Source organism: Podarcis tiliguerta, assembly GCF_965153285.1.
Source record: "Podarcis tiliguerta genome assembly, chromosome: Z".
In the NCBI taxonomy this organism is placed as follows: Eukaryota; Metazoa; Chordata; class Lepidosauria; order Squamata; family Lacertidae; genus Podarcis; species Podarcis tiliguerta.
Window position 1 is genome coordinate 34140516 of NC_139553.1, and position 24263 is coordinate 34164778.

The window sequence follows — 24263 nt, forward strand, 5'->3', positions numbered from 1 at the left end:
GAGGTCTTCCAAGCCTCTCTATCTTGCCCTCAATACTCACCTGCCTGAGGCCACACCTCTCACCAATTCTGTTCTGCACCATCCTCAAATCCATTTGCCTTCTATTCAAGGAGAATGGCTGTAACCCAGTGGCAGGACATTTGATTTGCATGCAAAAGGAGCTAGGTTGAATCCCTGCTATCTCCAAAATGGACCAGGGATGAGCAAATTTGACAATTTGGGTTTCTCTCATTTCTCCTTTTTTTCAGGCTTAAGTTCAGTTTTCCACATCAATTTGTATTTCTAAACATCCTCATCAGCATTTTTATGTGAATTTCTCTTTACAAATTTTTTTACCTGCAGTTTTGCCTAATATATACATATTTGCAAAGCAATTTCCCGTAAAATAATGCATTTTTGTCTTTCATGTTTCCTTATCAATGCATTTTAATTCATGCTTTCCTCTAGTTCATGTATTTTTGTAAACATGACTTGGCTGGAGAACTGCATTGCAGTATTTTTTTTAAAAAAATGCAAATTTTGAAGAATAGCTGTTTTTGCTTTGTGCATTCTTTTTGAAAGGGAAAATTAGGTACATTCATAATTAAATGTGAACTGAAATAGATTTCATCCCCCATTCCTAGGTAGGACTGGGGAACACCCCTACCTATAAGCTTGGACCTGCAGTCTCATCCTGTTCGAAGGAGCTTCCAGACAGGTTCTAGGCAGCATAGGTGAGTCACAGAGCACTCACTCTGAGTGCAGAATGTCCCAAGTTCAATCCCTAGTATTTCCAGGTACCGCTGGGAGATAACCTACTCTGAAATCCTGCAGGGCCACTGCCACTCATCATAGACAATCATGAACTAAATGGACAAATGTTGTCGTTGTTTAGTCGTGTCCGACTCTTCGTGACCCCATGGACAAATAGCCTAACTCAATATAAGGCAGCTTCCTATGTTCCTATATCTTCCTGTCCATCCTATGTCCAAAAACAAAAATACACCTGAATCCCCCCCCATCAAACCCCCCCCCCCCATTATGGGCCTCTGTTTTCTAGGATCTGTGCATTGCTTTGTGCAGGTCATCTGTATGGATGTCAGATCCTCTCCTCCTCCAAGCTACCTCCAGCTGTCTTTCTCTTCTGCTTTGCATTTCTTCCAAGGTTTTTGATGTTGAAATGCATTCATATTTCTTATCAGGACTCAGTCCCTGAGCATATGAAACTTTCTCAAAGAGAAAAGCATGTAGCCAGTTATCCAACACTTATATTTTATTAAGGGTTTCAAAAGGAAGCTTTCTGTCTTTCGCCTGCCATCGCCGGCACAAAATATGTTTCAAAAGGCTGATTTCTCTTCTGCAGAACGATTCATAAACTTTATTCTAAGATGCCAGTGCCGCTCTTTGGGGGGTTGCAGATGGGCTGTAATCAAATGGAATGAGTGATTTCTTACCTGTAGTTCCCACACAGGAGGCTTCAGTGGAGTTTGGAGGATAGTCGTTCCGTATCTTGGCAGCAAAGAAAATGCTTTCTTCTTCACAAGAAATGTTCTTACTTTGGAAGGGAGGCTGATAAACTGATGGTGATAAGACCTGCCACAGAGAGAAGATAAATGTAATATGAAATGCGGGGGGCGGGGGGGGCTCACAGTGCAATCCTATGTATTGTGCAGTACTACTCAGCAGTAAGTCGTGTTGACTTCAGTAGGAAATACTACTAGGGAAGCCGGTGTAAGACTGCGGCCAAAGGGTACAATCCTGTACCCTCTCTGGGTGTATGTCTGGGAGTATAACTCAGCCGGACTTTCTTTTGAGTGGAACAGGAGGGAAGAACTTTTTCTAGCTTGCAGGCTGCATTGTCCCATGTTTAATTTTCCAAGGAGCTGTTGGTGCTGATGGCAGGTTCAGCCAGGGGCAAAAGTCGGCATGGTCAGAAGAAATTTGTGCGTGGAGCAATACATGTAAAACCAGCATTTATACAAAAGGCTACATTCCAGTCTGAGGGCCCCTTTCCCCCATGTTTAACAGGGGGCTGTATGTGCTTGAGGAGGGCGCAGCCAGATGCAAAGGTAGGTATGACCTTGCAGACAACCAGTCCAGTATCCACACCACCAACCAGATGAGGAATGTCCGCTGGGAGGAAAGCAGAAATTAGAAACACAATGGTGCACTTGCATCAGCACAACCGTGATCAGTTTGGTTGCACCAAGTGTGGAGCTTCTGGGGTACCACAGCAGGCACCACAACTATGAAGTCTAATGGACAGTGAGAGGCAGGGAGCACTGGATTTTGGCATCACACAGGTCACTGCTGAAATTTGAGATGGCAAGGTCTACTACTGTTACAGTGCTCTGCACAAAATCTGGGGGGGGAAATGGGAGTGCTGGAGGGCAGGAATCAGTTTCACAATAGAAACTACACCAAGTAATTGAGAGTTTTGGAAGAATCCCTAGCCTGTATGCATTGGAGGAAGCAAATCTCGCTGTATGTAGTTTACAAGAGAGTATACAGATTGATTAGTCCCTGCTGACCCAGAAAGCGACCAGAGGGTCTCCCATCAAAAGTATATTTACATCTGTCCCCAAATAGATTCATCCCAGAGAGTAAATTCTGCCCTCCACTAAGTGAATTACTCCATAATCCTCATGTGGTTTATTTAATAGTGTTCCACAGCCCTGTATTTACCAGCAAATCTTATTAAGCAATCTCACTTTCAACTGTTAGGGACCTGCCTGTTAATCCAAAAATCTTTTTATACACAGGAGCTAACAGCATCACAGAGAAGAATTCATTTTGATTGACAGGTTGGCAATAGGAAATAATACCTGAAAATTGCCAGTGAGAAAATGATGGAGACCCAATCAAGCTTTTCCATCTTCCTTTACAAACCTCAGTCCCTTATTTATTTCTAGGGCTTCTGTGAACTAACCAGGAAGAAGAAGAAGAAGAAGAAGAAGAAGAAGAAGAAGAAGAAGAAGAAGAGAGCTTCTACCTAAAGAGAAACCACTTAATAGTCACTAATGCACAGACAAATATACTAAATGCGATCTGGGAAATCTATCTAAGACATGGGTGACTGCACTGGGAAATTGGGGTTGAAGCATAGAGCAAAGACACAATCCACCAGGAAGCATTCTGTTGAAAATAATAAACATAATTGGAGTGTGTGTGCATATAATCTAACTCAGGGATGGTTGACTGGAGATCAGAAAGCCAGATCCAACCAGGATGGAATTTCCCATGGCCCCCTGACAGACAGCTCTACCAAACTTCAATCATATTTTGGTAAAAGGCTTGTCACTTTTTCACATATAAGGAAAACACTGATGCTTCCAGTTTGCAGGAGCTGCATTTTATTACTACTACGACTACTACTAATTTAATTGCCTTCCACACACATGTCTCAAGGCAATGCACCAAATGCAAACGCAGCTTAAAAACAATGATACATGAAATAACAGCAGATAAACTTAAAAACAATAAAAAACAGACACCTGTGGCAGAGACCTATTTGTCCAGCTAGGAAATCTTGTCGGAACAAAAATACCTTCAATTGTTTCCAGAAAGTGCAGGTTGTGGGTGCCTGTCGTATCTCAGCATGAATGCTGTTTCACAGAACAGGGGTCAAAAGACTAAGTTCAATTCGGTTCTGGTACTGAAAACCAATTCCTAGGCTTGCAGTGTGCTCAGATGCACCCTGTTCTTTAATTCTAATGGTATGTCTTTGACACCTGGCTCTGGCTGGTAGATCCTGGGTTTTAGAGAATTATAGGGAAAAAATGTAAACAGGAACGGAAATTGCCAATGTTCACTTATTCATCCCATGTCTGCAAAGAAAATCAATTCATCAGCTGTTATTGATATTTGTTGGTGCTGCTTTCAGCACACAATTTATAAATAATTGATTCTATATTCACCATTTGCATTGTGTTTCTCTTGCATTGAAATGAATTGGGTGGGATAATATAATGGCTATGTAATTTCACCACAGCAGGCAGCAAGGTGAATAATGAAGCTTTTGGTGAAAGATGAACTGTAGCAGGATGGAAACAATACTGCTTGCAATTAATACTTGGGGAATGAAAAACAGTGCCCTCTTACAACCCCGGAAGTGACACGCTTGAAGTCTTCCCACCTCTTCTCCTGTTCTACAGGACTGATAATCAGCTAGATTTGGATTTGAAACCTCCATTGAAAGAGAGTGACAAATTCAGTGCAGGTTGGAGAAAAGGAGAAAGATAAGGGACAACAATGAAGACCCTAAGTGGCAACAAAAAACATAATCAAAGCAACTCCTTGTGGCTTATCATCTGGAAGGCCTCTGAGACACAGAGTCAGTCCTTGCTCCTTGTGTTCTTATTGGTCCAAAGCTCACAAGCTAAGGTCTGAGGCTGCTGGCATGGCCTCCTTGGCAAATGTATGAGGGTTAGTGTGTTGGACTATGAACTGGGAGACTTGGGTTCAAATCCCCACTCAGCCATGAAGTAACCTGATGAATGGTGCTGGCCGTAGCAGCTGGTGGAGTATTAAGTCCCAACAGAAAGCTCCTGGACCTCAAACCTGGAATCTGTATCTTTCTTGACTGTGGTTGGGATTGTATGAACACTGTTGTGACTTTGTGGGTTTCGGGGGGGGGGGGTTAGTCAGGGTTAAAACCTAATGGAGTATTCAATTTTTGAAGTAGCCAGACCAGCTTCTTGGTAAATGGACCTAAACATAGTCACTGGTCTGACAAAAGAAGCTCCTCTGTTTCAGAGGGCAAATTGCCCCACACCCTCATCTGGCAGGTAGTGAGAAGGACAATAGCAGAGTGGTGAGTGTGAGAGCTGGGCTGGAAGGTGTCAGAAGCTTGAATGAGAGTCATGCTTGACTATGTTTCTATGGTGGACTCTCCTTCATTGGAGGTTTTTAGGCAGATGTGATTGATGGCCATCTGTCATGTGCATCTGTGGGGGCCTTTGATTTGAGGATGCTAATAAATGCAACAAAACCTTTCCATGTGCTCCTGGAGGTCAAACAAGAGACCGTCTTCTCCTTTTGCAGCAAATTTCACTTCATCCCAGCACACCCTTAAATAGTCTGGGTTTGTTTGTGTGTTGTGTACAGCAGTAGACATTTTGTTCACCTCGCCCATTTCTGAAATGCCAGCCAGGGTTGCAGCATAAAGGGAATCCACAGTTAAAAGCTTGGTGGTTGAGTAGGAGACTTGAGGAGGTTTACAAAATGTTCCACCCATTAAAAAGGGGGGGGGGGAGGTTTGTTTCTCTCTGTGTGCTTCACTCTCAGTCAAGCTATTTTTAAAGTATAAGTCCAAACCATAGCCATGAGCATATATCCCTTGATTTCACGCATACTCCCACATCGTCTATCATCATCTAATTTAGCTATCATTCATTTATTTACCACCTCTGCTGCTGCCTTCTCTCTGCTGACATTAGCTTTATGAAAATGGCTTCCAAACTATGGTACTTTATGGTGCAGAAACACGATTTGCAAGATCACCTGGCTGGCTCAATCTGCTGCCACATGTTACAAGGAATAACCTCAAATGGTCTTAAAGTCACAGTGCCATTATGAGATGCTGGCACGCAGCATGTGAAGTAACACCATCTGCTGGGGTGCAGGGTTCTAGTAAATCATTCAAAACTTTGTGTAATATTAATAAAATTCCTTCTGTCTTGCAACTAAAAAGTAGCAGAGAGATGAACGCAATTTGACTGAAATAGGCCAGTGATTCCCAAACAGTGTGCTGGAGCAGACTTAAGAGGGATGGAAATGTGCTTTCAAAGATGAAGGTACCATGTTGGATGCCTGAAGTCAACACTATCTACCTATTGGAGCAGGGTTTAGTCTTCCACTTTTTGGCAGCATATTATCCCAAGGTATGAGGATTCATCAGGTGTCAATGCATTACAATCAAAGTTGCTGGGAGCTGTTGCTGCTGGACTCAGGAACTCTCAGTGGTGACAATCCTGGTTTACAGGACAGGCAATAAAGCAGGAGTGGGATAACTGTTTCAGGGCCACATTCCCATATGGGCATTCTTCTAGGAGTTGCATGCCAGTGGTGGGCATGGCCAGAGGCAGATTTATGCATGACCAGAGCATTGAATGAGCCTTTGTACACTAGGATACATTCCAGCAATGCACAAACCAGGTTTCTGCCCCTCCACATCTCTCCATCCTCCATCCACACAGTCAAGAGGCCCTGTCACAGCTCAAGACATAGCTCCTTCTTCAAGCATCAAATGCACCTGCAAACTGAAGTGCGTAAAATGACTACTGTGGAAATAGACTTTTCAGTAGTGGCCTCCCACGTGCAGCATGATCTCACCAGAGAATGCTCTCCTGACACCTCCCTATTTTGGTGTCAAGCAAAGTTTTTTTAAAAAAATAATATTTCCCAAGGCCTTTAAGCACCATTCTAACCCATGTGTATTATTATTTTAATCTCTGATTTTCATGGTGCTTTAGTATAGTTTTCTGGCTCTCTGTTCTGAGTAAGACGTAAAACTATGGCTGAAACTATATTGTGGTCTGCTCTAACATAGCTGCCTTTGTTTTATTAGTACTGCCTTTGTTGTACTGTTGTTAGAGTATTATTGAACTGGGATACACACACACACACACACACACAAATAAATAAATAAATAAATATCAGTCAGCTGCAATGAGGATGCCTTTCCATTGTGATGGAACTAGAAGCTGAGTGAGAAAATGTGTATCAGGAATGAAGTACATGTGGTTCCCAGCCATTGCTGGATTACAGCTTCCATCATCCCTAGCCATTGGGCCTACTGGCTGGGGCTGATGGGAAGTGGAGTGCCATAGGTTTTCCACTCCTGAAGTACATAGTCATCAGGTTGGGTGTCTTCATCAATATGGGGGGATCTAGTACTCTGATTGATTGAAGGGGATACAGGTGGCGCTGTGGTCTAAACCACAGAGCCCAGGGCTTGCCGATCAGAAGGTCAGCAGTTCGAATCCCCGCGACAGGGTGAGCTCCCATTGCTCGGTCCCAGCTCCTGCCCACCTAGCAGTTCGAACGCACATCAAAGTGCAAGTAGATAAATAGGTACTGCTCCTGCGGGAAGGTAAACGGCATTTCTGTGCGCAACTCTGGTTCGCCAGAAGTGGCTTAGTCATGCTGGCCACATGACCCAGAAGCTGTCTGTGGACAAGTGCCGGCTCCCTTGGCCTATAGAGTGAGATGAGCGCCGCAACCCCAGAGTTGTGCGCAACTGGACCTAACGGTCAGGGTTACCTTTACCTTTACCTAGTACTCTGATAAGCTTAGTGGGTCATCATGTTCTCTAAGAAAGGGCTAGACACTGTTTGATGGACATAGTCTTTGCAATGCAATGATAGGTCAAAGAGTTTGCAAGAGAGAGTAAGAGTCATATATACTCTTTGCAGGTTGAAACTAGGGAGAGACAGTGTTGTGAATTGGTTTGGTTCAGCTACCATATGCAGCAATGTAAATACTTTCTAGATTTATCAATCATAGAGAGAGCATAGGGAATTGTATTGCTTCCATGTGCTTTAAGGTTTCCTAATCCTATGCATCTAAGCAAGCAAATTGGGCCCCAGAAGTGCATTCCTCTCTTCCAAATGGCTCGAATGCTTCACCAGCTGTCAAGATGGGAGACACCTAACAGTAGTAAGATGTTGCTTGCAGCTGGGTATGTATAATGTAGACCTGCTGGAAATGTCTCATTTGTCTTGACTGCTTTCGTATTTCAATTGCTTACATAATTGGGGAGGACATGCATAACAGTATGTCTGTATACAAGACTTGCAGAGAATATATTTTTAAAGATACAACTACATTCTAGGGTGGGAAATGCAACTCTGTTCTATGAAAAATAATATGCAAGAGCTTGAGAGCCATAATTTCTTAACAGTTTCTGAATATCTCTCCCTCCTTCCATCTCTTCCCTCTCTCCTTTCCCTGCCTCCTGTATATCTTTTTGTGCCACACCCTTCCATTTTCACCTCCTTGCTAATAAGCATGAAATTAAGTTGACTGTCATAGAGTGCAGAGGACTGAAGCCTAAATCCTCATACATTTTAAAATCATAGACAGCTATAATGTGGAACAGCCAAAAACCAATGTGTATTATGGAGGATTTGAGAAACAGATCCTTTCTCAATATGGAGAGTAAGGACATAGGAATCTGAGTTAGACCACTACACTGACTGGTACTGGCTCTCCAGAATTTCAGGCAGGGTTCTATCCCAGTCCTACCTGCAGATTTTGGGGACTGAACCTTCTGCATGCAATGTAAATACTCTACCACTGAGCTATGGCTACAAGCACAAAAGGTGTCTCACTAATTTTAATCAGTGAGATGCTGGAATGTATGCCCTTGACACTTGTGAGATATAATGGGGCAGGAAGGCACGCACAGTCCCCAGCAGCACCGTCACTGCTGGGAAAGAATGACAAAACACAGTTCCAGTTTCCAAATGATTATATGCTATAGTAATACACTTGTACATGATTTCAGCAAATGGGTTCACAGAGTGAGCTGTGTAGTGTGGATGAATTTATACGGAGTGCATTTCTCTGGAGGTTACAGTGAGCAGAGACAACCAACAAAAGCCTACCAACCTCCAGCTATCTTTCAGAACATAATCTGAAAGGCACAACATCTATGTTTAACAACTGTGTATGAGGCGCAACAGTTGATTTAGTTCTCTGACTGGCCTAATGAACAATCTTTCCAGCTTAGCACTGAAAGGGCATCTGGAAATCATCCCCCTGGGCAAAAAGAAACTAACTCTGCCAGCTCTGGACCTCTTCTGGGGTCACCCAGGAGCACCCAAGCGAGCTGCACGCTTGCATTGCATTTCATTTGATTGTCACCAATTAGTGAAACAATAACAATCCTTACAATCTGTTAGATGTTGAAGCTGCTCCCTAACACAATTAAAAGGCTTGCAACAAATGTGAGCCACAATGAGAAATGTAGCCCATTAAGTCCCATTTAATCAGCTCACAATTTCCACTGTTGCCTGGCATGTCCCCCTAGGACCAGACTGAAATAATGGCAGTAGTTACCTCATTCTGCTATTTCTTGATTGATTGACAAGCTGCAGCACAGTCAGCCACACTCCTCCACCATTTTCCCAGTGGGGGGCATAGCACAGTAGTGATATGGAGCTGTAATGATGCTGCTGCTGCTGCAGTCACTATTATATAAATATGACAAGAACTTTCTTTGCTATGTGGAGCAGCATTTTTCTTCCATGTTTCATCTACTGTTTATATGCAGTAGGTCTAAGGGACTTGATTTTTAACGATCAAAATCCGTAAAAACAAACAAACCTAGGTCTCAGAAAGCATTGTCTCTGAGCATGGTATTTACAAATGGGGGTTAAATTTGGTTCACTTTGCTCATGTGAATTAAATCCTAACTAACTAACTAACTAACTAACTAACTAACTAAATCCTAACTAACTAAAACAATATACAAGCTCAAGAAGCTAACATTTGAAATCTGCATCTTTGCAAATGTTGTGATGTTGCAGCAGCAGCAATGCACAGATAATTGAAAATAGCACACCTATGAGCATTATATTTGAGGAAATTGTGAGTTTGCAACTTATGGAAAATTGCAAACAAAGCTGTGTATGGATGGATTAATGCCCATTAAAATGCTGCTGAATTTGTACAAGGACTTCCTTTAAAATAAATAATAAATCACAAGCTGAAGCAGAAATGAAATTTAACATGGACCGGGACTGCGAGAAACTAAGACTGACTGATGTCCACTCCCAACAGTACTATTGCTTGTAAACTGGTACTGCTTGCATTCACATGCTCCATTTTGAAATGCACACTTCAAACATCTGAGGTGCACTTTGTATAATAGGCAAAGTGGCTCTAGACTTTATGGAACCAGTGGGCTTGTCTTTGAGTGGGTCCCATCCTGGCTTTGCAAATGCTCCCCTAAAAGAGAAGCATCTATGAAAAAATTGGACTAAGGGGATTGGAACTTTCCCTGAGCGTTGCTGCTAAAATGTAATAAAAGCAGCAATGGAGGTTACCGTATTTTTCGCTCTATAAGACGCACTTTTTCCCTCCTAAAAAGTAAGGGGAAATGTGTGTGCGTCTTATGGAGCGAATGCAGGCTGCATGGCTATCTCAGAAGCCAGAACAGTGAGAGGGATCGCTACGCAGCGCTCTCTCTTGCTGTTCTAGCTTCTGGCTTAGCCACGTGAAGCCTCTGCAGGGCACGGGGAGCCTTCATCCCGCTGCCCTGAGGAGGCTTCGTGCGGCTATCCCAGAAGCCAAAATAGCAAGAGGGATCGCTGCACAGCGCTCCCTCTTCCTGTTCTAGCTTCTGGCTTAGCCCCTCTGTCCCTTCCCCCACCTCCTGGAAAAGCCCACAAGAGCTGCGCGGAGCGTGCATGCAGCTCTTGGGGGCTTTTCCCCGAGGAGGGAGAAGGGCAGCCCATCAGTGACAGGCTGCCCTTCTCCCTCCTCGGGGAAAAGCCTGCAAGCGCCGCACACACACTCCACGTGGCTCGTGAAAGGGAGCGCTGAGCAGAGCCTGGGATGCATTCCCCCTCTAAAGACTAGGTGCGTCTTATGGTCAGGTGCGTCGTCTTATGGAGCGAAAAATACAGTACTTCCTTAGGGCAAATGGGGCACTGCCCCATCAACCTTAGTCTCCTCAGTCAGTCTGCATCTACCTGCCTTATTACTTACCACCAGTTCAGGTTCCAGCAGTGGCTGCCAGCTTCTTCCTCCTCTTTAGTCTCAGATGTGCCCATGTAAAACTCAACAGGACGGAGGATGGAAGCAAGATTAGAGTTAGTTGACTTTGCTGTCCTTAGCTCTGCCTCTCCCTCTGCCTCCATCTACAGTTGGCCTTGTTGCCTTCCACCATACCAGTCCAAATGGACACTATCCCCCCCAAAAAAGGGGTGTGACAATTTAGGCCCTTTCAGAAACTCAATTCCAGGTAAAAAACCTGGGGGTCAGCAACCAGAAACGAATGCACAGTAAATCAGCATTGGATAAGAGAGAAACAACTGAATTAGGAATTCAGGTATTGATTAAGTGGCCAGGAATGTGGTTGTAAATAGTTGAATTAACATCGAACTGATGTGGTATGCTGTTTGTAATGTCTAGCTGTTGCACTATGCTTTATAAGTAAATTATAGCTGATGTGGTGGGCGCTGCTACTTAAACTGTTTTATATGCTCTCTGCTTTCTCCCATTACAAATCTCTGTATTTTGAAAATTGCCTATTATTGCTGTATTCGATTGTGCTGCTTTGGATCTTCAGCAACCTTTCCCATGATGGAGTTGAGTGTTTTCTTGGTGCAGCACTAACAAGTACTTCAATAGCAATTTGCTTTCCCAAATTAACCTGCTTTGACCAGTCACTTCAACAGCAAAAATACGTCCTTTCCCCTCCACCCCACTTTACCCATGTAGGCAGGGGTATTAGGGGCAAACTACATGTTACATTAGGGACGTGGGTGGTACTGTGGGTTAAACCACAGAGCCTAGGACTTGCCGATCAGAAGGTCGGCGGTTTGAATCCCTGTGATGGGGTGAGCTCCCATTGTTTGGTCCCTGCTCCTGCCAACCTAGCAGTTCGAAAGCACGTCAAAGTGCAAGTAGATAAATAGGGACCGCTCCGGCGGGAAGGTAAACGGCGTTTCCGTGCGCTGCTCTGGTTCGCCAGAAGCGGCTTAGTCATGCTGGCCACATGACCCGGAAGCTGTACACCGGCTCCCTCGGCCAATAAAGTGAGATGAGCACCACAACCTCAGAGTCGGCCACGACTGGACCTAATGGTCAGGGGTCCCTTTACCTTTTTGCATGTTACATTATTTCCACCTTGCTATAAAGTGTGCTTAAACTTCTCCCACCCCCTAGAAACTTCTTCTTTCCGCTCATTTGCCATGTTCGTTTGTGACATCACAGGAAGTTTATAGCCAACAGCAACAACCAGTGACACATCTGCATAGACCTTCCAGGCCTCAGAATTGTGAGGGCACCTCAGCAGTCGTGTCTTTCTTTGCTTTATTTATTTCTTTTAAAAAAACAGGAATGTCTGAAGCTGATGAGATTTTCTCAAAGACCAACTGCAAAAGTCATGAAGAGAACCTCATGACTTAAGCAAGCCAGCTGTTGGTTCCCACCCCCCGCTCCCAAGAAATAAATGCCTTTCTAAATTATTTATTTTGAAATAAAAGTATTTTAAAGAAATGACTGCAGAGGTGCCCCCACAATTGTGAGGCCTGGGGGTTGGGTCTGTGCAGATGTTGCCTCAGCTGTTGCTGTTGGCTACAGACTGCCTATGATGTTACAAACAAACATCTACCAACTGCCTGTGATGTCACAAGCAGACATGGCGAATGAGGGGAAAGAGGCATTTCCTAGGCGACGGGAGCAGCCCCAGGAAGTTGGGGGTAGGTAGGGCAGCTTGGGACACAGAAGTGAGTTGCCAACTTTTCACGCTCTCAGGGCTCCTGTGCTTATCTCACCTACACAGCTGCCAAAACAATAAAATGAAATCACAACTGATTTAGTCACCCCACCACCACAACTTATAAGAGTTTGTCTTTTGTTCTGCTGTCCTTTGGGCCACATCAATGAGGCCAAGAGGGCGATCTTGTCATCTGGGCAGCCCAGGAAAGCCACACACACCGCCCAGGCTTGCACCCTGGGGAGGCCACTTCAGTACTGCTAACACAGCAGTTTGACTTCATCCCCAAGAGGTGCCTTCCATTATCTCTCAAGGCAGATGCCAACAACGTGGGATGTGTGAAATTTGTGCCAGGAGCAAACCAGCCACAGCACACATACTTAGCTGACGGACTGGGTGTTGCTTAATTGGTTATTTATTTACATCCCTGGGAGGAGGATAGAATGCCTTTTCTCCTTCCCATCCCCTGCAAAATGATGAGGTTGTGTGATCATATACTGTAGATCAGAGAACTGGATTTGGCCAGGAAGCCAGATCCTTACCTTCTGTACCCATCCATTGAAGACCACATTATTTTAATAAACAAATTGCTTCCAGTCAGTACAGACACAGTTATTGTTCACATGGATGTCTGGAAGGTAATCTTTGACCCTCACCCAGCATCATAAGGACCAGGCTCTTGTTCTCTTTTTTTATAGAATAAATTCTTCATTCACAAGTAACTGAATGGATCAGGCTGGCTGAACTTAAGCCTTCTCAGTTAAAGGCACCAGGAATTATATTTTCTCCCTCAGGGAGCAAATAATTCTTCTCTATACAGGAAAATCTATAAGACGTTCACTGTGATGTGGCAGTAAATACAACCATCCAAAGAAGGCAGATGCAAAAAAAAAAAAAAAGGGTGTAGATGGATAAGAAATCCCTTACCAAACTGAAGCAAAGTTGCCATAAATGTTGTCTGCCCAGAGGAAAGCAATGGGAAACAAAAGCCACCAGCTTATGAGATCACAGCTCATAAAGAATGCATATAAAGAGGTCAGTAACCAAACAATGGTGCTCTTCTAGTTCATTTACAACACCCTTAGACTGTTAATCAGACCAAAATGTCAGCTCCTCCACTGCTTTATTCATGAGTATCAAATTTAAGAGCCTCTTTGAAGGGAGAAGGGATCAAATTAGTTGCCACTGTTTCTAGAACTCTGTTATATAGATGTTTTAAAAAGGAGCCTGGCAAGATGAGCTCTGCTGGATGCAACCAAACATCCATCTAACCCAGCACACAGTTTCCAACAATTGCAACCCAACAGAGAAGCCCGCAAGCAGAAAATGAAGGCAACAGCCCTCGCCCATTGTTCGTCCCTCAGCAAAAAGCACTCAGAGATACACTGCCTCTGACCTAGTGGTTTAGTTGTACTACCATAGGGAAGGAGGCCATCTCAAAGATGTGGAATAACTAGTCTCATATAAGCAATATGCTTAAGTCTAATCAATGCATGAAATGGTTAATGCCATAGAGTAAAATGATCTGCCAGGCTTAGCTAAGTCACTCCTGCTCACGTTGGGGAAAAGTTACTTCTACTGTCTACCATGTGAACTTCAGCATGTAAGGAAGTCTCAGCTGGTTGCTCCAAGCTCAAACCACACGTTTTTTCTTTTTTTACACAGCCATCCTTGTGTTCTTATACCAAATAATTTAGGAATGTTCATGGCTTTGAAGCTAACCTAAATTTTGTTGCCTGCGTTTTCTGAATGCTGTATGGGACAGCACATAAATCTGATATCTGAAGATTTTGTAAGTAAACAATTTTTAGCTTTTTAAAAAAATGAACTACCATGGCCACGGATAGACCTATTTTCCATTAATTTACCATATCACCTTTTTAAGTAATGAAAGCCAGTGGTCACCATGACATCTTTGTGTAGCAAATTCCATACATTTATTATGTATTACGTGATGAAGTGTTTTCTTTTGCCTGTCCTGAATCTACTGTCAACCCATTGCGACAGATGACCCCCAAGTTCTAATAACTCTTATTCCCTTCTCACAAAATACTCACAACTGGTAACCTATGGCATTTCTTTTCTGCAGTCCACCTTGGACAGATGATCTGACCCCAGGTCCAAGCATTAGATCAATAATGCAACTTGTCTTTAATTAAGCACCAAGAACCTCTTTAAGTTTCATCAAACACAAGCCAATAACCACCAAGGACAATGAAAACATCTTGACCTAAGCAGTGCCTCCTCCTTACACATGTCTCCTCCAACTAGTAAGACTCCTTTCAACACCTTAATGCATCTGAGTGTTCACCATTTTCTCTTCCTTTGTGGGATTCCCATTGGAACTTGGTTGGCCAGTGTGAGAATAGGATGCTGAATTACGTGGCCCTCTGGTCTGCTCCAGCAAGGCTTACTTATGTTCTTAGGGGCCACACGTCAATGATGGGTGGGCACCCCTGTATCCCTCTGCGTGTTTCTACCACCCCTTCTCTCTTTTTCAGACACCCTCTTCTGTCTCTGTCTCTCTCTTTCAGCATATTGATTTTTACTGAATCTTCTTAAGGGGCTTTCTAGTTCTGTGGTAGCTAATATGGTGCCCTCCAGATGTTGCTAGACTACAGCTCTCATAATCCCTGAGCATGGACTGTGCTGTCTGGGGCTGATGGGAGTTGGAGTCAAGCGACATATGGAGGGAACTATGGACTGCCCCTGTTCTAATTACTCTGGCATCAAGTGAACCTGCCTATCTCCACCAACAAACGTCATCCCCCTTAAAATATATTGTGAGGGTTTTTTTGAAGGGTAGGGTAGGCTGCACATCTGAGTTCCTTCTAATTCTGGAATCCAGCTTCCCAGTGAGGTAATGGCCTAACTATGGGTAGTTAAGCTAACAAAGGAAGTGGCTCCACACCAGAAGGCAAATAAGGCAAAGGTAAAGGGACCGCTGACCATTAGGTCCAGTTGTGAATGACTCTGGGGTTGCGGTGCTCATCTCACTTTACTGGCCGAGGGAGCCAGTGTACAGCTTCCGGGTCTTGTGGCCAGCATGACGAAGCCGCTTCTGGCGAACCAGAGCAGCGCACGTAAACGCCGTTTACCTTCCCGCCGGAGCGGTACCTATTTATCTACTTGCACTTTGATGTGCTTTTGAACTGCTAGGTTGGCAGGAAGGCAAATGGATGCCCCCTATCTCCCAACTGCCTGGTAGTTAGAAAGACAAAAGCCAGAGTTGAGGTGTGTGAGGTAGAAGTCAGAAGCTGGAGGCAGCAGGCTGAAGCCTGTAGGGAGAGACATGCCTGATGTCTCCTGGAATCCAAAGCTTTGGCTATGGGAGAAGCAAGGCCCTCTTGGGGGAGTTAATATTGTGAGCCCCTAGAATTGTATAGTTGGAAGACACCCTAAGAGTCATCTAGTTCAATGCTGGAATTTCAAATGACACATCCATAAGAGATGGCCATTCAGCCTCTGCTTAAAAACACTGTCTCCACTGTCTCTCATTCCAAGGAAACCGAATTGTGGGTTACTCCTAGAACCTTGCATCACTCAGAAACTGGGGTGGCATGCAAAAATATATTACTTTTATTCACTGTGAAAACTTGTGAGATAGAGAATAAAGCAATCGTTTAAAAAATGCAAATAATTTATTGCACATGCTGGGGGGGGGATCTCTTGGTATTTAATGACAGTTTTATTATTTCAAATGTTGCATTACCATTCTCCTCTTCTAAGAATGTAAGAAATACAGAGGAGAGAGAGAAACTGGCCTAAAATATGTCACCTAGTCTGTGTGCAATTTGACAAAGGTTGTTTCTGTGCACATGTACTTGGGGAGGAGGGTGGTTTTGAGAAATAATGACGAACCGAGCACAGCTTAGCAAATGCAGCCAAGGGATATCATGCTAAATGACTGTCTTGGTTCCCTAGTCACTCAAAGGAATTCAGTATGGTTTAGACAGGCATTGCATCAAAGAATCTGTGTTCAAAGATTGTTGCCAATCATTTCGCAGGAATGTATCTGTGAGAACAAAATGAGGAATGCTTCATGAAAGTGCCATCATTCCACAAAAGTTTCTCTAAAACTTAACTTTTTAATCTGCTATAGATTAAGTGCCACCTGCCACTATCAAGTTATTTTTCTTGCTCAAATTCACACCTTGATTTATGATTGGGATGATGAAATGGCAGGTGTCCCAGGGAGTTAAAAAGCTTCAAGATTTCTGACTATATCTGCAGTTCTGTATACAAAGATTTTATTTGTAATGGACCTATCTGAATAAATCCCTTCCCAATCTTGTTTTATACAATTAAAAAATCCTTGTTCCATGTTATGCCAGCAAAGGGCAAACTGAGATGTTGTGGCCATGTTTGCATCAGGCAGTTGTAGCTGAATGGGAAGGAGGCTGAAAGCAAAACTAGATTAGGGACTAGAGATGGTTGAAGCTTTCGCTATTTCTCCATTTCTCATTTTTCCAATACTAAGTTTAATTTCCATAACAGTTCACAAAGTTTTATCTTAAGTCTTCATAAAAATCAGTATTTCGTCAATATTTTAGTACCAATTTCTCTCAATATCATATTTTTGTATGCAATTTTGCACTTCTTTGTAAAACAGTTTCCTTTAGAAGAAGAAGAGAAGAGTTTGGATTTGATATCCCACTTTATCACTACCCGAAGGAGCCTCAAAGAGGCTAACATTCTCCTTTCTCTTCTTCCCCCACAACAAACACTCTGTGAGGTGAGTGGGGCTGAGAGACTTCAGAGAAGTGTGACTAGCCCAAGGTCACCCAGCAGCTGCAAGTGGAGGAGCGGAGACGCGAACCCGGTTCACCAGATTACGAGTCCACCGCTCTTAACCACTACACCACACTGGCTCCAATGTTGGTTTCACTAATTTATGCACACTTTACCCTAGTTTATTTATTTTTGTGCATGTTGCTTGGCTGAAAAACTACATTGTACAATTCAGGCAAGTGGAAATTTTGAAGAAAATATCTGTTTGGTTTGTGCATTGTTTGAAAAGTGTGAATTAGGTAGATTTGCCTTTAAATGTGAAATGAATCGAATTTCTCCTCCATCCCTAAAGCCCAAACGTACAGCATTAGAACTTCTGATACATATTTATTTAAAAACAGCTGCAGAGGGAATTGTATTAGGAAGGTAGGCTTTAACCCTTTTCCCAGTATCGATTCTCCACTTGCTATCAATCTTCTTCCCAAAGCTGCAGTTCCTCCAATGGAGAGAGTATGGATAGAGTACATGCTTTGCAGCAAAAAACAGATACCTGTTCCAATTCCTGGAATTTCTAGGGAGGGCTGGGAAAGATCTCTGCTTGAATTGCTGAAGAGTTACTGCTCATCAGCACAAATGGTCCTAAGCTAGATGTCCTAATGGCCCGAAATGTTATAAGGTATCTTCCTGTGTTCTTAACATCTTTTGGGGGGGGGGGCACCTTACAGGGACAAAACTTTGATTAAGGTGTAGGAAGCTAACAGCCCAGGCCACACCCTTGACTAAGAAAGATGGCAGGTGGATGGGGACTAGCAAAGATATTTGCATGTTGGTGTGGGATGAGGCCTATTGACTGAAAGCAGCATGGGGAGAACTGGCCATTTTAAGGTTTGAGGTTTAAGGTTTAGGGCATAGCTTTCCAAACTTTTCATGTTGGTGACACACCTTTTAGACATGCATCATTTTGCAATGCAGTAATTCTGTTTTACTAGCAAACCAGAGGTTAAACGAACCCCTTTCCAGCCCCAGGAGGAGTGTGGGGAGCCTTTGCGTGACACACCTACACACTGCAGCTGACACACTAATGTGTAATGACACAGAGTTTGGAAAGCTCTGGTTTAGGGTTTAGGGTTTGGGAAATTTCCTTTTTCCTTTTAAAAAGCCTCCATGTCTGTTTTGGCCATAAATACAACAAGAGAGAAAAGCTCTAAGGGAGGATGGGGAATTAAAGTGCAAAAATAGACATCTCCCCTTTTCACCCACCCACCATGCTCATACACAAAGACATTTCAAAAGCTAACCATTTAACAAAAAACTAAAATAGTTTGGTATTGTTAGTTTAATGCGTTAGTGTATTGTATTGTTAGTTTAATGTGTTAGTGTATTTGTATTGTATTGTTTCCTTTTTTGTCTTTTTGGGGGGTTTTGGTTTTGGTTTTTCTTGTTTTGTAGTGTTTAAATTGTTCAAAAAGCACTAAATATTACAAAAAAACCACAAAAAACTAAAAACTAAAACCATGCAGCTGACCTGCCCCAAACAGAGAACAAGCTATTGCAAAAATGGGGGAAATAACACTTTTAAATAAATCAGCATTGTGAAGTACGCAAATAGCTGACATTTACTATGCTTTGTTTTTCCATGTCCTTGAGAAGGAATTAGCAGGTAATTGATGGGTCTTTGATATCACTCCGGAGCTGTTTGTTTTGTCTTTTTACCTGATCAATTTTGAAGAACATTTAGTTATACTGAGTGAAATAGCTGATTACAATAACCATTATGGACTTTATTGCATCAAGCTTCACAACCTGCAGAGCGAGTCAGTTAATGCGGCTTTAGTATTCAAATATGTGGGGAGAGGTGATTGGCTGCACACAGACAACACTTTGTTCCATTTTCCTGATGTCTCTCTACCTGATAATTTCCGCACTTTGTGTGATTTTTCACACAATGTAAATGGCACCTTAAGAAAAGTAGAGGAATCCCATCAGAACTTTAGTACTTGTTTCTTTTGTTACTTCCAGGAAAATATCTGTTTTCAATCTTGTTAACCCAGGAAATCATGGGTTTGCATTATAAATTGATGTGGTGAAATTTGCAGTGATATTCCAGCATACAGGTCTTTCCTACCATTGAAAATTTAGCACGGCATTATGTAAATAAATAATAATAATAATAATAATAAACCACAGTTGCATAATGCAACAGGTAATGCAGTGTAAAAGGAATGTTAGAAATTGGGACTGGAGTGCTAGGTTTATAACCAGTAAAACTAATGCAATAAACCCCGTGTCTGAATGGAGCCCACAGCATGCAACATAAATCTATGCCAGTATCAGTCAAATGGGTTGAGAAGATTTTGCATATTCTCCTGATATGTCTAATGGTGTCATCAAAGGTGATCATCACATGTCACACATGTTTGATGAGACACAGTCGCATGCATGACTGTAGCATCAGAAAGAAGTTGAGCATGGAGCCTGGCCGCATGGCATGGTGTTATGCTCAGCTGCTGGCTTTCAACCTCATTGCAGCTGACCCTGCAGACAAAGTGAGCTTGGTGGAGGGACCAGACAGCACCAAGGCATGATAGGATTTGTAGTCCCCACTCAACCTGCACTGGAGGCTGGACTGGGAGACACTGTAGAGGCAGTGACCCATTGGGAGACAGTGCAAGGAAGGGCAGGGCAGTTGTTCTTTCACCACCATAAGGAGTAAGCTGACTGGGGGGGGTGGGCTCTGCCCTGTCCCAAGAGACATTGGCAGGGGGGCTGAAGACACCTCTAGAATTGGTGCACCTGCTTTACAACAACACCACGGAAACGCGTTTCAGCACAAAGACCACGTTCCCTTCCGGGATTACATGCCTGTGGTGGGCAGGGCTAGGGTGGCACAATTAATGCAAATCTTACCTTTATACAGTAGACTGCTTCCTACACCCACTGTCACTCCTCTCTCTATTACCCACCTAGGAAAGCAAAAGGCATTGTCAGAAATCAAGGGCATGTTTCAGGCAGGCAGAAGCACTTAAGGAGCATGCAAGGCAGGGCCAGTATGAGGTGTGGCTAGTGAGGGCATGTGGCCTCGAGAGAATCCTGAGGACCAGAGGATACAGAGGCTTGGAGGTGCACATTTGGCCACCTTGCCTGAAGTTCCCTACCGCTTGATTTACAGTTTCCTCATTTCCTTTCCTTTTCAGTGGTGGCCCCTCAAACTGTGGAATCCCTCCCCTCCTGAGCTGATGTTGTGTCCCCTGCCTCCCTTTCTAAGAGGAGCCTATTTCTTCTACTGGATTTCTTCCATTTGTTTTCATCTCGTCATTTTGGAGCTTTAATGCTACCACAGCTCCTTTACTGCTTGCCTTGCTGGCAATATTTCTGCAATTATTTGACAGCTTAAAATTAATCGTGATAACCCCATTGCACTCAAAAAGCAATATACAAGTATGGCAACAAGATGACTAAACCTAGGGCAGGGTATATGCAATCTAATGGTCAGAGCTGGTGAACTACAAAAGTTCCAAGTCACTTAGAGGTAAAGGGACCCTTGACAGTTAAGACCAGTCAAGGATGACTCTGGGGTTATGGTGCTCATCTCGCTTTACAGGCCAAATGAGCTGGCGTTTGTCTGCAGACAGCTTTTCGGGTCATGTGGCCAGAACGACTAAGCTGCTTCTGGTGCAATGGAACACCGACACCAGAGCAGCGCATGGAAACACTGTTGACCTTCCTGCCGGAGCAGTACCTATTTATCTACTTGCACTTTTTGGCATGCTTTCAAGCTGGTACCGAGCAATGTGAACTCACCCTGTTGCGGGAATTCGAACCACCGACCTTTTGATCGGCAAGCCCAAGGTTCAGTGGTTTAGACCACAGCGCCACCCATGTCCCTCCAAGTCACTTAAAAAAGGTAATGGGACCCCTGACCTTTAGGTCCAGTCGTGGACAACTCTGGGGTTGCAGTGCTCATCTCACTTTATTGGCCGAGGGAGCCAGGATACAGTACAGCTTCCGGGTCACGTGGCCAGCATGACCAAGCCTCTTGGTGAACCACGCAGCGCACGAAAATGCCGTTTACCTTCCCACAGGAGCGGCACCTATTTATCTACTTGCACTTGGCTTGCTTTTGAACTGCTAGGTTGGCAGGAGCAGGGACCGAGCAACGGGAGCTCACCCTGTCGCGGGGATTCGAACCAAATGTTCACTTACCGAATGCTTAATTCTCTGAATGGCAAATAGCACCCAGAATATCTACAACATAGTTAAGGCTCACTGGAGAAGCAAAGGCAACAGCACTGGTGGGGGGTTTTTTTGGGGGGGGTTGGAGCAGAGGTGAAGGTCCAACTAATCAGAGTTTAGAGCAGAGTCATGGACAGGGATATTGGCAGTCATCAAACCCAATAGTTTCCCAGAAGTTGCTGGATTATCCCTGGCCAAGTGGATAATGCACCACTTCTCTGGTTCACACAATTTATTTCCTATCTCTTCCAGTAGGAAAGATACACATTTTCTGAATTACAACCCTGTGACAGTTGAGAAACATTTATGAAAGAAAAGAAAGGTTTCCTGTTATAGAGCCAGTATCTCATAATTGTGCTATATCTGTGCAAAGATAGATAGATGGATAGACTCAAAAAAATATATCCTTTTATCCTGCTCTTAGCTTGAAATAAAGTACCCACCACCTCTTTGGAGTGGGAAAGTTGCCAATCTCCCCCACCCCACCACCATCATCGTAGGAAAGGTTTAGGTCCCAGAATAATTGCATGGTGACCTTTCAGCAAACTGTTCACTCATCAAGGCCATCTCGGCATGTTGCTATATGTCTTGAGACAGGTAGTCACCCCTAAAAGGTTGACGCACTGACACTATTGCTGTGACAGATATTAAATTTGTCAATTATTAAAGAACTGTCATATGTCAATAAAACAAAGATATTTAGTGCAGAGCCTTTTGCCAAGCAAAGCAGGGGGGGTGGGCAGAAGGCAGACAGAAAAGTTGATGGTTATGTGCATTTAAGCCTCCCCACCACTTTCAGAACTATCACTCGCAGCACCATTGCAATAAGACAGAAGTGAAGAAATCACATACCTAAAGGTCAAATGTAGCTGCCCAGGCCTCTCTGTATGGCCCACAGAATTCTTCCCAGACTGCATGATTCTTCGCTAGACTTGCTCCCAACATACTCTTCAAATGCTTTCACCTGGCTGGGATGTGTTCTTCAACTGCGACAATACACCGTGTGTTTGCCTGGATGGAGCATGAAGAGATGTGTATGTTGAAAGCCACCCTGGGTAAATAATAAAAGTAATGGGGAGAGGATGGTTTGTGCCTGGGCAGGAAGATTAAAGAAGTTCAAAGTCTTTTTTTATCTCTAACGGATGGCTGGGGTTTTTATTTCCTTTATTGCTATAAAATGCTTTCATCTATTTTAGCTATCTATCATCTATCTATCTATCTACCGTATTTTTTGCTCTATAAGACGCACCAGACCACAAGACACACCTAGTTTTTGGAGGAGGAAAACAAGAAAAAAAATATTCTGAATCTCAGAAGTCAGAACAGCAAGAGGGATCGCTGCGCAGTGAAAGCAGTGATCCCTCTTGCTGTTCTGGCTTCTGGGATAGTTGTGCAGCCTGCATTCGCTCCGTAAGACGCACACACATTTCCCCTTACTTTTTAGGAGGGAAAAAGTGAGTCTTATAGAACAAAAAATACAGTATCTTATATCTGGATGTCTGATACCAGTGGTGGAGCTAGCTGTTCCTGCACCCAGAGTGGTGGGGAGGCATGATCTGCCCATGGGTGGGGCGATTGGCACAGCGGCGCAATCCTGGGGGGGGGGGGTGTTTGATAGCAGTGAGGTGGTGCGATCCTCCCAGCAGGGGTCCGATCACGACAGGCATCTCTGATCTCTCCTATTGCTGTATAGGAAACACCAATGCATTTGAGGGATAGGCATGTCCCGCCGCCTCTCTCACATTTGCTCAGCAGTCCAATTTATATATGCTACATTGGGGGCGTGGCATGTGAAGCTCATGTCACCAGAAAATACAGATGAAGTGGATGCACTAGTGATAGGAGAGAAATTTGGTTCAGTTTGCACTGTAAAAGCACAGGTCCCTAATTCGCACATTCCAAAACACCCTCCAAAATTCTAAACTTTGCTAAGCAGTTCTGCAACCAATAGATGAGTTCAAAAATGATATTTTATTAGGGAAACGTGCTTGCAAAATTTTGTCCATCCTGAGATATTCTCACTGAAATGCTGGTTAATTTTTATGGGATTTTTTTTTTTTAATCCCAAACCCATTTAGAATTGTGAAGATTCTAAAGGCTTGGAAACAGTGAGAAACAGAGAGAAATCAAAATTGACAGATCCATCCATCCATACTAATAATGTCTTCAAATTTCCAGTTGGATGATTTTATCTCCTTCTTTGTATACAGTCATTTTAGGTGGCACTTCAAAGCTGTTTGGAAGTTGGCAAAAATGAAACGTGCAATGGTTTACTGAGTGTACTTCTGAAACTGCAGAGGGATTTTCGACCGAGAGCAAAGCTAGCCACTCTGCAATTAGGATGGTTTAGATAAAGTGACTCACAGAAATAGCTCAAGCATTCTTCCCAAAGAAGGACGAATGAATTCTCCTGTGAACAAATTTTTTTCATTGTCCACAAAGATGAATACATGCTGAAGTCTTTGTTTTATTAGAGAAAGTGGGGACTGTTAATAAAACATCAAACATTGCTTGGAGGAGTTTATGATACAAAAAAAAATCTCATTTCATGGAGAGGATTTAAGTTTCTGATTATTCTCTGACGGTGGCGAATTCAAAACTTTGTTTAGATCTTGACAACCACCTAGATCAAAGAGACTGGCTTAAAAGAATGGCACAATTTTCAGTAAAAAAAAAAATACAGCAGTAACAACAAGGATGGTATTTATTAGTGTTAGCTATCCCAGATGCTGGCCTGCATTCTGAACTTCATTGTGTAAAGAGACAAAAGGGTTCAGGTAGCTTCCTTCAAAATAATTAATAACAATCACAGAAGCTTTCAGAGCTCATTAACAGCTTCAGGACAGAGGAATTTTTATGCAGTTGCGTC

At 43.4% G+C, this 24263-nt stretch overlaps 1 long non-coding RNA gene across 1 annotated transcript; it reads right to left on the bottom strand.

Moving 5' to 3' along the window:
- Window positions 1-1239: 1239 nt before the first annotated feature.
- On the bottom strand, window positions 1240-22441 carry LOC310668940. Its single transcript, XR_014506914.1, has 3 exons — window positions 22247-22441; window positions 20069-20124; window positions 1240-1572 (listed from the first exon to the last, which is right to left on the bottom strand). It is a non-coding gene; the product is annotated as an uncharacterized lncRNA (long non-coding RNA).
- Between the last annotated feature and the right edge of the window lie 1822 nt (window positions 22442-24263).